Source organism: Anas platyrhynchos, chromosome 8 (genome assembly GCF_047663525.1).
Source record: "Anas platyrhynchos isolate ZD024472 breed Pekin duck chromosome 8, IASCAAS_PekinDuck_T2T, whole genome shotgun sequence".
Classification (NCBI taxonomy): Eukaryota; Metazoa; Chordata; class Aves; order Anseriformes; family Anatidae; genus Anas; species Anas platyrhynchos.
Window position 1 is genome coordinate 1,068,967 of NC_092594.1, and position 12,351 is coordinate 1,081,317.

Consider the following 12,351-nt stretch of genomic DNA (forward strand, 5'->3'; position numbering starts at 1 on the left):
CACAGAAACAAATGGGGTACACATAAAATGGGACAAAGCCAATGTTGAATATAAAATAACACTTCAGTAAAAAGACCTATAGAAATAGAAATATCTAAAAATAGAGAAGACAATAGAAATAAAAAGCAGAAATGTATTTTAGAATATCTACTATGTAACTATGTACTATTTTCTAGTATGAGTTCTGAGGATGATGCAGAGATAAACATGACTAAAGCCAACAACACTCCTTGTCAAACTCAGACTTTCTGTTAAAGTCACTGATTAGCTTAGCAATTCATAACTCTAAAAAAAAAATCTGTATTGGCTAAGCGTGGAAAAGTTCTGGACAAGTCCTTCAATAGATGACCAGGGACTGAAGAGAAACTGGCTTCATAAAAGACTGAACAGCGGAGACTTCTGGAAAAGAAGCCTGAATAATTTGAAAGATAATTTCAATATAATTATATGGAAACAGATCAAGAAATGGCATGGATAGTTACAACAAAAATGGTTAAAATGAGTAGGTGAAGGGGTAGGCGTGAAGTCAGTTTCTCTTGCTGTGTTGCCATTTATGCACACATTAACCACTATCTTTTTACATAATTCATTAATTATACACTCATCTTCATAGAAAATTGATTTTATATCTCTGAAATATAATCAAAATAATGTCTTAAAACCATCTATCTGAATGTGTATGACCTTATGAGGAAGTAGCGCAATTCTGTCCATTGAGATAATTTGCTTTCTGCAAAGAAAGTGTCAAAGAAAAGCATTCAGCTGAAGAGTTAATACTGCAATAAAGAATCACAGAATCATCTAGGTTGGAAGAGACCTCAAGATCATCGAGTATATGTATATCGAGTATACACATCGAGTATACTATATGTATAGTATACATATATATATATACACATATATGTATACTATAGAAATATATTATATCCTACATCAATTTAAGAAGTGTTCCAAGTCACATACATAGAAATAATATTGCATCTATACAATCCAAGTCTAATTCTGACAATTAAATATTTGGACCATTCTTGTATCAGAGAAAGAACAATCTTCAGTCTTTTTGTCCAAAATACTCCCTTAATATGCAAAGTTAAAAGCTCTATTTTATCCCTTTCTAGGTATTGAAAGTAGCTGAAACATGAGCATCTTCTGGAGACAATAAGAAAGTAAGGAAATAAAGACTCCAAATTTTTTAAAGATTAATGTGTTCAAATGAAATATGCCCATTTAAAATAAATTGTTTGGAGAGGGATTCATGAACCATCCAAAAGTTAGACATTTGTTATATGATAGTCATCTTGGCTACCTCTGTAATCAGTTAAGATACGCACTTCAAGAAAGTGATTCATATATCATGTTTGCCTTGCTGTTGTACGAACAATGTCCCCTTTCCCAGGAGCACTGTGCTAGGTAACTCCAGCCCTATTGCACAGAATACTCTGTTCATATTTGTAGATTACTTTCGTCATAGAAGAGGTTAACTAATGCAATCTAGACACATCTATTTTCAATCACAATCTTTTCATTTGTTTATTGGTAAATTTTACCTCAAAAAATGCCTCAAGACATGTGCAACATATTCCACAAACTCCTGCAACTGCAAAGGCACAGTTCAAAACTGATTCACTGATATTCAGAAAGTCAGAGCTTGCTGCTTGTTGTGAATGCCTGTTGGACAACATTCAAAGCACCCTAGATTTACTTTATATCAAGAAGTTATCTTTGTTTAGTAGGAACAATACCCCAAATGGCTAGAGAAAACAGTAATTCCCCCTCTAAGAAGCTTTCAGTGCAATAACTTGAGCCATACCAAAACACAATCTACATGTATGGTTCAACAGCAACAAAAACAGCAAAAAAAAAAACAAAAACAAACAAACAAACAAAAAAAAACAATACTTACTGATTCTGAAACATCCGTTTATTCAGAGATTTTCCTTTTGGTTCATTTCTGGTTTTCTTCACCAAAATTTAGAAAATACAGAAAAGCATTGAAGGTAAAATGAAAACAAAAAGAAAACAGCTTGTAATTTTCAAATGTTATTTTATGTAAACTCAAGATTTAAATATTTATTTCTCTATACTGTTTGACTGTTTGGAAGAATTAACAATCATTCTCTTATAAATCCTATGGAATGCAAATAAATTGAATTTTAAAACCTTTTTTTTTTTTTTTCCCTGAACTTGAACTGCTGAAATAAAATCTGATTAAAAAAAAAAAAAAAAAAAAAAAAAAAAAAGTAAGAATTTAAAAGAAAGTAAAAACGCCAACACAATTTTCAGGTGTTATGAGCACAAGTGGAAAACATTTCAATACTCAAAATATTTTGACAAGAATCACTGTGTTTTAACTTTCAGATATTAAAAGACCATCTACAGTAGGTTGCAATTCTTATGAATGCTACCATATTGCTTTCAGAAACTTTGGTTTCTATATAAATCAAAATTTTTAAAAGTTGGGCTTTATCACTACTCTATTAAGTAGTAACACAAACAAGGTATTTTAATAACCTGTACTACCTGTATTACTGTTTCTATTTAAAATCTGCCTTGTATTTAATAGTGCACTATACAGACTGTTTTTGGATTGCCATAATTACACATCTGAATATGTATGTAATGGAAATGGAGCTATTAAAAGATAAGTAGTTTTCCAAAAATTTATACATAGCAACTTTATATCAACAGATGTGCTCAGGTTTTTTTATTATTATTATTATTATTATTATTTTTTTAAATAAAGTGATGCAGAAAATTTAAAGGAAGAATTAATGTATGATTTGCAGAGTTTTTATACTTAATTATATTGGCATTGTTTCATTATGGCTGTTTTAAATGATTTACTGGATTTGGGAATTTTAATGTCCACAGCTTAACTCAGGCTTTTCAGAACTGCCCTCTACTTCTAGTACATCAGAAACACACAGAAATGGGGTTACTGGGGAGTGGGGTGTGTGATTTTTCATGATTTCCTTAACAGCTGTAGCCTATAGAAAAGACATGGATAGGGGCAGTATGAACTGCTTTTTTGCTATATTCACATGGGCATAAAATAAAACAGAATGAATGCTCTCATTTATTTCATTTCAAAACTCTGTTTAACTTCATACCAAGGACATTGTATCCTATTCATAAAGTTGCTATATATCTTCCCACTTATGATCTTGTCCATTAGGTACAAATGTTTAAATTATAAAACTTGAGTCCTATCACAACAATTTGTAGTAGTGCTTTTATAGCTATCATAGGAGCTTTGGAATTAATCCTCAGCTCAAGGCTGGAGAGCAGCAATTATTCAGTTGGGTTTATTTGGAATAAACAACATTTCTCTTACAATTGGCTTAGCAAAACAATTATGAGACTACAGAATACATTAGAAAGAAGAAACTAGCCTTAATAAGAATTACGTTAAAAAGTGCCTTACAAAGGAACTGGTATATTTATCTTACCAAAAGCTTGACAAGTGACTTGACTAGTGTGCCAAGTACCTTCATGAAAATGAAAAACAGGATCTTGAAGGAAGCACAGAAAAGTTTCACATGAGTCAGTGGCCAGATATGTGAAACAAGTTTAAATTTGAAGTATTAATTAATAGACTAAATCATCCAATGCATTCAGCTAACATGTCCTAGCAGAAACCATCCATCTTCTCCTGAGATGATCTAAAACTAGGAGCTTGCCTATGAACACAACTATTATGTCCTTCTTTCACCTTCCCAGTACTAGGATCAGAAAAGTTCTAAAAATATAAATGATTTTATGAATTTTTTAAAATACAGCTTTTTATGTCTGAAGTTGCACAAATAACACAACGATCAATAAATTCAGTGGAAAAAGCACCAGTGTGCACATATGCATCTGCATAGCCTCATTAAGTTCATTTACTACACTGAGATCATCATCAGTTGCTTCTTATAATACACTTCTTATGTATTATTGCATGCGGGCCAAATTATTTACTTGGTCTTTATAACTTTAATGCAGAGCACAATTGTTATTTCATTTATATTTTTCACTAGCACTAGCTTTTTTGTTCCCTATATTGAATAACTGTTCTAAAAGCAAGTGAATGTGTCATGTGCTCGAGAGAAATAACTCCAAGTACCTTAAAACTAGTTTTCCTCATGCACATGAGATGCTGGGGTATTACATAAAGAAAAAGACTGTGAATCCAAGATAAGAGAATTAATTCTGATTTGGAAAGTCACCTTATGTAAATGTTAATTACTACTTGATTATGTTGATTTGAGGGATTTCATAATGAAAACAGTATTATTCCTTGCTTAAAATGTCACACTTTCAAAGCACTTCAGCAAGACAATGTAATCAAGAAAGCAGATTTAGTATACTGAGACAGTAGATAGCATTTATCATTGTTATTGATTACTGATTTATCATTGTTATTGTTACTGATTTCAAAACTTGCTATGGGAAAAAAGTGAATCAGATTAAAGACAGTATTTTTAATGGCATTGCAAGCCATCTGCTAAAACATCAAGACATCCTCACTCAAAAGTCTGACATTCAGTACTGAGGTTACTAGAACACAAGTAACAATTTCAATTGCAACAATATCTTAATGCAAGAGGAGTCAAATACTTCTCTGAGTTCAGTGATACCAACACTTACGAAACTGTATCACACAATATAGTTTATAAAGCATCTGAGAGGCTCCTAAAAAATGGTATTTCATTTTTTAAAAGTACTTTTTAAAACTTTTTAAAAACATTTTTAAAGTACTTCTTTTTAAAGTACTTTCTTAAGTACTGAAGAAAATAATTAAATAATTCCTTAGAAGCATGTATCTCATTGATTTCAAACTGTGTTTTTTTCTTCTAACTCACTTATGTGCTCCTATAAACCTCACTTTCTGGCATAAATTCTTTGAAAATACTTCATATATTCTCCATAATTATTCTACCTAAAGGTCCCCGAATATTTTTTAATTTCACCATTATAACAACTACCAGTTCTTTTTGTTTTGCAAAACAGGACTTAGATTACATATTACTCTCTGAAATCTAAACACACTAAACATCTAAACAATGAAAAATCCTAGGCCCACATCTCAAAGGTTTTATTTAAATCACCAAAGAAACCTGGAATAAAGTGTTACACATAGCAAAACTAAAATCAGACATTTGATAAAACCTTAATTATAAAATATTTTTCCAAATGAGCATGTTTGATTCAATGCTCAGCCATGCAGAAATTAAGAATCTGATTGTTAAATTTTTGACAGGTTTTATAACAAGCTCCCTAAACTCAATTTCCACCAGCACGTTTAACAGTTCTGTTTAACCTTAACAGAAAGTTAATTCCCTTAAGAGCTCATCTGTACAGCTCCAAGTAACTACCATAAATAGACATTTACTCTAACTGAAACATCTAAATGTTTCAATACAAACCCACTTCGCTAGACCATTACATTGTAGAAAATGACACTTGTGCAAGAAGTGAGCTGAATGCTGGTGATCTTGCAAGAAAAGAGTTCCACCACCCTCCTAAAAAAGCCAACCCCCTCAACAAAATTATAGTTAGGCAGGGAATATACCAATAAACACAATTACTTAATTAAAATATCCCTAAATTTGGGTCTACATTTTAGCCAATATGTAGCTTAATGGCTTTGTAATTAATCACGTTTTAATGTAAACACTTTGAAGTTGCTACTCTGTAATGTTCATTACAAATAGTCCCTGTGGGGAATCATCACATTATTTCATTAGAACTCCTGCCTGTTGTTAATTGCTTTTAGGAAAGTGTGAATAAATTAATTGTGTCTTAAAAGACAGTGGTGCAAATGTATATGCCTGTTTGACTGTGGGGACTGCTCTTTTCCTGTTGCTCTACACAGTTGGCAGAACTAGCCTGTTTTAATCAGTAACAGTTGATGTTGCAAAAATTTTAAAAAGGAAAACACAGTTTGCAAACCACAGTGTTTACCATGCCAGCCAGGACACAGTATGGTTCAGGGTCATGGGCAATTAATTTTTAAGTTTTTATGAAATCACCTTTGTAAAAGAAATAATGTTCTTTAGCAGGGATGACTGATGTACCTTAACTGAGCAAGTTAAAACATCCAGGATGTTTTCCCTGTGATGGAATATGTGACAACTTGCAGTTAAAATCAAGGGTTTTCCCTGATTCAGAGACGTATGTTATTTCATATAAATTTAATAACATTCAGATTAAATACTTTAACAAAGAACATTTTATTTAGATGTTCCCATTCAAAATGTTAGTAAATATGTTCTATGTAGTAGAAACAACCTACATTAGAATTTGCAAACAAATGTTTAAGCAAAAAAATAAAATTACCTTTTTATGACAGTAAATTCGTGTTTGAAAAAAACTGTATGTTAAAAGAGAAAGAGCTTCTTTATTATGTGGAAATGAAATAAGCACAAAACATTTTCCTTACAAGTAAACCTATGGCATGATACAACATCCTACTTAACTGGGCTGCATCATAGATACCTAAATACAGTCTCTTGGAAAATATTGCTGCAATCCAAAAATCAAAAGAAATTAGATAAGAGGAATCTAGGAATATATTTAAGAACCATTAAAAAATACAGAATCATTATTCTGTCCCTTATTAACACAATGAATTTTAAGCTTCTAACTTCTGTATTCATTGTAACCCTCTGATTTTGGGGGGAACCAACATTTCAAAATCAGACAGATGTCTAAAAATTGGCAATGTGATTGTCATTAATCTTGTTCATCATTAGTCAGTTGATTTAAAAAAAAAATGAGGAGTGAAATCTAGGAATGTTATATTTACAGATACTAAAAATACCAAGACTATTGATTTGGAAAAAGATTAATCACAAAGGAGATGCTAAGAAATATAAACAATGAAGGAAGAACTTCTGTTCTCTTTGTCTCAGAAGATAAGAACAAGGCAGTCAAAACTGAAAAAAAAACCTAATTGCAGTCTTATGAAAGGTACAACACAGAAACAGACTTCAAGAAGAACTGCCAGTAAACACGACTTGGAAGATTTAAAAGGGATTGCACTTTGTATTAATTACAGGAATGTTCCGTTATAGTGTGAATTAAGAAAGGAAGATTTAGAATGGATGTAAAAACTGGGTCTAAATGCCAGTTACTTTTTGGCTAAAGACAATTGCTAATTATTGGGCATCAGAGGAAAAATGCAGATTGTCCTAATTATTGTGTTGAATGTTCTGTTATAGCATCTGTAGCTGGCATCTCCTAGGAACTGGATACTGTGCTTGATAGTCTTCAGCATGGCAATTCTTTCCATTCTAGCTGAATTGGAAAGGAAGAAAAAAAAAAAAAGAAAGAAAAGGAGGATGAGGGGGAAAGGAAAGCCTATGCATGTAGTATGAGCAAAATTCTGCATCTTGGGTATGAAAATTATCCAGGGGCTGTATTAGATTACATTATTCATGTATCAGTTACTGCTTATATTGATCTTAAAACATATTATTCATTTAATAAGTGGTCCTACTGATTTCACTTAACAACAACAAATGATTAGGTGAACACATGCTTGCAGCATCAAGTAATGGGCTGAAAACAAACATGATGTTTAAATTCATCCTTAACTACTCCTGAACTACAATACAAATATTGTGCTATGGAAACTGAAAATACTTTGGATCTTACTGTGTCTAAATGATCATTAAGTCTGTGTTAAAAAGAATTAACTAATGAAGTGTAAATTAATTAGTTTTGTAAAGCACTTTGTAACACTAAGTGAGTATTAAGTATTCATTTTCTATTATCAAATCAATAGGAAATAGCTTATGATAATAACAGTAAAAACACTCTAAAACTTCATAGACTTTCTTGTATTAAATCACACACTTTGTAGATCATACAAAGAGAACCTTATTAAGCCATGCTATTTCTAGGTTGATTTAATTGCTGCGTCAAAAGCTCATAAAATTACTTAGAGCTTATAAAATTAAAGTTAGAGCCCTACGTATACCAGAAACAGTTGGAAATGTGCAATTGAGCAATGACGCATGTCCCATGTAAATCACTGTTGAAGCATGAATACACAAAACTTGTTTTTTCTTGCAGTGTCACCTCTCTGTCACTGGTATACTGCTCAAACACTTCTTTCACCTCTCAGCAGGAACTGCGGTTGAAACTAAGAAAACATGGAGAAAAGGGATTAAGTGGATGTGTGGCACTGGTGCTGAAATACATTGTATGACCCCAGTGTATCTGTTATAACAGGGCTAAACCAAAAGCACGTGCAAGCCAGTAAGAAATGAAAGAAACTCCAATACAACCTGCCTGAAACACTTTTCCTCAAGTATTAGGCTACCTGTGTTGACACCACAGTTAGGAAAATGACAGGAACTTTGCTTAACAGAATGGAGATAAATAAAGCTATAGCATTTATTGAGCTGCTATGCAGTCTTACAGCTCCTATGAAGAGCAGAGACAAAACTTGCTAAGACTGCAGAAATTCTGCACAATCACCGGTCCCCAAAGCCAAGAGATGCATGCAAGGGACTTTTACAGACGGAATGAGGAAGTGAATTGATTCCTGAATACGAGCTGTATTAAAAATCATACTGGAATTTATTTGACAATAGTTAAAATGATGCAGGTGACTTGTTTTATATCTGCTACACAGATTGAAGCAACACAATCTGACCAGGAAATGTACTTGTCTGGCATGCTCACTGAATGAACAATTTTACTGCATGCTCCACAACTACAAGGAAATTAGATAATCTGTAGAAGAAACAAGCTAGGATCAGCCAGAAAGGACATCAAGGACAATATTCACAGTACATTCTCATTACAAGTAACAGTCTGAATATGCCAATAGTTTTTGTATGAAAGAAAAAAAAAAAAAAAAAAAGAAAGCAAGATATTTGGGCATACATATTGACTTTTCAAGTCAGTGAGAAAATAAAACCTTTGGAAAAATACCAGAGTACATTTTGGATTCATCAGCATGTTTGGGCTAATATGAAGCCCAGTGAAATTGCCAAGATGATTCTATAACTGTCTCATTTGGAAGGCAATTTTATTGTTTGGATTCCCGGAAGGTCCAAAATGAAATAAGTCTCACATGGAGCTTGCTATTTCCATAGTTTGGAAGCTGGTTTATTACAGACAGCTCCAGAAAATGAGATTGCAAGAATAATTCAAAGTGTATGGTTAGAAAATCTTTCTTCCCTTACAGGATTTCATGGTGGATACAGGATTGTAAACCTCTGCACTGTGAAGCAGCAGTGATATCTTAACCTGGTAGAGAGTTGCCAGTTGCACTGGCAAATCACTGTGTGTCTGGGGGCCTACCACACCTATTAACTTCATCCCAAAACAGAAAATAGCTGAAATTTTTGAAGCAGTCATGGAGGGGTCCAAGGATATAATCAGTCGTATGAAATAAAGATTATTTTTTTTATTATTTTTTTTTAGATTATGCAATGGTTGGATTTTGTGGTGTCAATCTAGCATCTTTTATGGTTACAATTGCAACCAAAGGCAAAATTTGCAAATTTTCAGTCCTCTGGAATTGCATCCAAAGTTAACTCGCATGAGTGGTGAACTCCCTGGAATGTAAATAGTGAAAAGAGCAATAGATTCTCTGTATCTAGAGTGATTCAGAGATTTCAAGAGATTTCATTAAAGACAGAAGCATCAAAATCTCCTTCTCTCTCCTTTTTTTTATTTTTTATTTTTATTTTTTCTTCCCAAACTTAGAATAACAGCTTAGGCTGCTTTATTACCTTGTAGAAGCATTTCCTTAACATCAATCTTGCTGAAACCTATCTGGAATGTAAAATACAACAGAAAGGGACATATTTACTAAAATAGATACTACTTATCTTGATCTTACAGATTAACACAGTGAATAGAACCTGCATCTAATATTTGATACTGATCCATGGGAAAAGTATATTAGGACATCTCTGGTTCACAGTATGCATTGGAGAATATAACAGTCACATGGCCTACTATTAAAATACATTTTCAAATTGTGAAAGATTCTTGAAAATAGGTGTTTTTTGTTTTGTTTTGTTTTGTTTTGTTTTGTTTTATAAGGTAGTAGTGTTGAAAATAAGAAAAAACAATGAATTTTCCAAAGATTTCAGGCCCTGGAATATGTTATTAAGAGAACTGGATCTTCCATAACTCTTAAGAAAATTGTGGTCACCATCTTTTGGGTCCTCTCAGTAAATTCCAATCTAGTATTGTTGATAGTTCAAGAAGCGGGTTTTCTGCTACAACAGTTATTTATTCTAAAAGGTCTGTAATGCTCTGTGTGAGCTCAGCCAGTTCAGAAACATCAGCAAGCATTAAAACTGTTGGTACATGTTCCTGAACAGATTACACATGACACTGGAACATGGTTCACATCTCAAGTTTCAACTATTTGTCATAATAAATGACATTAAACATCAGCTCCTTACAAGACTCCCAGAAGTAGGATAACATAAAGGGTTGTTCTACTCAAGGAAATGATTATGGTATCACCCTAAATAAATTGGGCCTACAACACACGATTACACTTTTAAAAATCAATTATAGAATTGCATCCCAGACTATTACAGATCAGACACTAACACTACTGCTTATAGAATGCCTGGTCTTTGTTAGAGGCTGAGGGACTGACAAACTCTCACAAACAAACGAGAAGTTTGCAAGTCATTCTTCTTGATTTTGATTTTATGGGGGGAGGGAATGAAAAATCATCATGAGTAGCCATGCTGAACTGCACATTTAACTAGGAGAAAGTATCTTAGGGTGTCGTATTTCCCCTAATGTAGCATGATTGAGGGCTGCTTCCAAAAAAAAAGTTCAGCTAACTTATCCCTGGACCTTGCTCTCCCACTGCTTTTTTTGCCCCTGTTCTAAATAACGATCACGCAGTCAAAAAGGTGAGTTGGTACAGCTTATAGATCTGACAGAAATCCACGGGCAAAACATACACTTTTCTAACAGATCAGCAAACTGAACTGACTCACTTTAAAGGCACATCATCACTACACTAAGCGCAGAGGGTACGAATCCACAACTGAAGCATGATGATGTCTGTTCAATATTATGCTCAATTAAGAGTAATGGTAAACCACACTTTTAATTTGAGAATACGGAAAAGTTATAACGAAATTCTGTGTTGATTATGCCTAGTAATATGCCTTGTAGCGATTGCACTAAAATAGCGCATAAAAATATGTGAGCCAGCTTTCATGCACTAATTCTGGTAGAGGTTCTATAATCAGGATGTCTGATGAAAAAAACAGCAATCTAGATGCTAAGGGAAAATGATGACAGTCCCCCAAGACTGTTTATAGTTCTAAGGAAATACAGCTAATACTGCTGCTTCTGAAAAATTACTCTAACAGTGACAAGATATAATCCAAAATGGCAGTCACATATACTTCAGTGGTAACATGCTGTATAACATTGCCTAATGTTTAGCTAGAAATCCATTTTTAAATGTGGGTAAATCCGATTCAGTTAATATTGTCAGGTACAGGAATCAGATCGTAACCCTTCAAATCACGTGTAAATATGCTACAGGACATCTCTGTTATCTGTTAAAACCACAATAAGCTGTTCTGGAGCAACAGGACACACAGGTAGTTAGGCCTTGTATATTTATACAGAGTCAATAGACATATTTAAGTTAGAATCTAGCTATGTGCTAGATTTGCTTTGCAAGCTCTTTGGCTTTCTTACATTTAAAACTTCGCACAGAAACTAAAACATTTAATTTTTTTCACACTGCACTGCACCCTCTAGATATTTCTTTAATGTTTATCCACTAGAAAGAGAGCAAAGCCACCAACGCTGTTCCTGAGAATGGATCAGAAAATATAACTCCTTTTTAGCACACATTACTAGGAAAAACAGGAGCCTCTCTCATTGCCTGACCCACTGATTCTCACAAGCTCATTGCCATACAAGCTGCTATTGCACCGTGTACAACAAGCTGAGCTTCAAAAGATTTTGCCATTGACTCAGGTTGTAAGAAGTGCTTGGTTACAATGAAGATAATACAGTATTTTTCATCACAAATTACAATGACAGGGATACAGGAATTACAAAATACTTAGAAAGCCAAAGTATTTGGACTGTTTCAAAAACAAAATAAAATGCTTAAGATGTTGCACATGTGTGAAAGTGGATATTAGTCTATGAGTTGCTCTGTTTTTCACTTTGTACTGGAGAAAAAGTTATCTTCACACATCCCTAAGTTTCATCTCCCCCATTAGATCGTTATGTTTACAGATTGTTCTCAGGACAATTCTAGTTTGCTGCACTGATAAAACAGTCTCACATAGAAAAAAAAAGTTCTCCTTATCTCAGTTTAGCCCCTCTCATCTCCTCCTGTTGGCA